The sequence below is a fragment of the Homarus americanus genome, unplaced genomic scaffold (assembly GCF_018991925.1).
Source record: "Homarus americanus isolate GMGI-L3 unplaced genomic scaffold, GMGI_Hamer_2.0 scaffold33619, whole genome shotgun sequence".
Taxonomy (NCBI): domain Eukaryota; kingdom Metazoa; phylum Arthropoda; class Malacostraca; order Decapoda; family Nephropidae; genus Homarus; species Homarus americanus.
Genome location: NW_024735968.1, coordinates 77,187 through 80,000, shown reverse-complemented (window position 1 = coordinate 80,000; position 2,814 = coordinate 77,187).

Sequence of the window (2,814 nt, the reverse complement as noted above, 5' to 3'; positions counted from 1 at the left end):
TTCGAGAGGGGATTACTGAACTAATTATCTCAAGACAGGAAGGCTAGCAGTACCATAAGACTCTTAAAGGACGTGGTTCAGGGTAGGGAACTCCCCATCTTCAAGAGCACACAAGATAAGTTATGATTAAGATCAGAGCTGCAGATGGCATAGGATACTGAGCTGGGAGAATTGGTATTTGAAGTTATGGACTGAGTGGTAGAGACAACACATAAATAACCACAACGACTGTATAGAGTTTTTAATATAGGAATCAGAGTTAGAGAGATAAGCACCTTAGACGCTCTCCTGTATATAACCAGCAGGAAGGTGACGGTAGCGTAAAGTACTAACAAATAAACATTCTTGTACACAACTGACCTGGTAACTGTAGCGGGGAACATGTTGGGGCGTGTTGTAAAGGAATCTAGTAAAGTGACGTGACATCTGAAAACGAAAAAAAAAAATGAGATACAAAATTAACTTGGAGAAGAGAGAGATGAAGCGACTGAGGAAGAATAATTTAGATTTACAGGTAACAGTGAATGATAGTTATGTTATACCTGGGAGGCTTAATGAGTAAGGTAGATGATAAATGTAGAAAGGTGTGGAAGAGGAAACATGTATAGGAGCTTCAATATGGGGGAAGAAAAATAAAAACGTGATGAAAATAAATGTGAACAGAAACACAAAGAAGAAAAATTCAGGTGACGGAAAACAACTGAACCCGAATAAAAAATAGATACCTAAAAATAAAAAAAAGAAGAAAACGTGGATAACAGAGAGAGAAGAAAATGAGACACAAGAGTATTAGTACAGTTGAGATAGAAAGAGGAAGTATAGTGAACTGAAGATGAGAAGGTGCAGGCAAGGAGAGCGTGAAAGACGGAAGAGGAGGAGAAAAAGGAAGAAAGACAAATAACAAGGCAGTGGATAGACTCAATAAAAACGTTTACAAAGAAGGGGAGATGACAGAGTAGGATGGATGACAGCGAGACAGGACCGGCCCAGGTGGAGGTGAATATTATTGTGAAGAGGAAGGAGAACAGCCTGTGTTGTAGCCTCCCATCCTGCTGGGGGAACAACAAGATAAAGAGGAAAGAAAAATAGTAATAAAAAAATATGATAATAAAAACAATTACATTAATGCTAGTAGTAGTAGTAGTAGTAGTAGTCGTAATAATAATAATAATAATAATAATAATAATAATAATAATAATAATAATAATAAAAATAATAACAACAGCAACAACAGGTTACCAATAAGACAACTCATCAAGGAAACAGTCTTGAAACCCTCCAGGGGAAAAAAAATTCTTATTATAAATTCGTGATGTTATCCTTATCGACAAAACAATCACCCACTTAACAGTCACTATCTTGGCTACCCCATCATCAGGACTTAACAACGGACCCACTAACAATATAACCTTCTCCTTCTTCACCACCATAATCACCCACATCTCCCTCCCCCCCAACAATTTGTCTGACCTCATTCCTCCTCCAAAATCTCCCCCAAGACAAAATACACTGACAGCTTGTCCTAGTTTGTCCGTTACCATGATGGGTCAGGTCAGGTCAGATCAGCTGTGACTAATGGTGTGTTTCAGTCTTTATTCCAAACTCCAAAAATTCTCCCTCTGACAACTCTCTTCCTAGCAATTGATATGTCACTCTTCTCTACCCCAAAGTGTTCTTAAGCTAACACACAGACAACTCTCTTCGACCAATTGGGATGTCACTGTTCCCTCACCCAAAATGCCTGGTCAATTTTCCCTGCCAAACACTATTATTATCTGCAATCCATCCTCAGCCACGTGTGTGTGTGTGTGTGTGTGTGTAGTTTATTCATTGGAATCATTATCCTCTTCAGTAAATACTAATTTCGTTGTCGATGTAATTATCATGTTCTTGTTTGTCTTGAAGAATAATTTATACGTATATCAGTCTAAATCTAATTACCTGTCAACCTGTTCTTAAACATAAATACACAGACAGGTAGAGACAGACAGCACAAGACAGATAAAACAAACAGACATTAAAGAGAACAAGTGATTTATAGATAAAATTAATTTGAATTATGCTTAACCCTTGTATTTTTTTCTCGTCTGGGCAGATGTTATCACTTTGGGTCAAATCGGTTAGCATATATTTTCACATGGTTAAATCTGTATTAGTCTGGTTTAAGTATTCTTCAACAGACTGTAAACTAAATACCACAATTATGATGGCTTATCTGTGTATCTTGGCAATTGGAGGCCGTTATGGTCAATAAATGACGATGATTAACATAAAAGTGTGTATCGTAGGACATTTTTCTGTTATCCTAGTTATTGAATATACTTTCTGCATATGATAAAGTTACAAATCCCATAACTGTAGTCCACCTTGGAAAGTGAACATATCAGTTGTAGATAATAATATATGCATCCCAGTAACTGCAGATCGTCCTGGGAATTAGATTAAACAATTGTAAATATGAACTTGTATATTATCTAAACAACTGGAGGCCGTACTGCGAATCAAACACGACTGCTGCATAACCCAACAATTGGATATAACGCTGGAGACCAAGACACAGGTGCTGAAAATGCATTTTTTTGTACCTGTGGACTAGCGACTGGAGGCTAATGGCTACCCTGACAACAAAACAGTCACTGCAGATGATAAATGTGTGTCCTACCCCCTGCCTGCCATCCTGTGAACAAATTAAAAACGACTAAAATAATCAAGCTGCCTAACCCAGCACCTGAAGACCGCCCTGGGAATTAAACGCAACAGTTGTAAATGAGATATTATGTACTGTACCGAGTGAAGGTCGTCCTGTTAACAAAA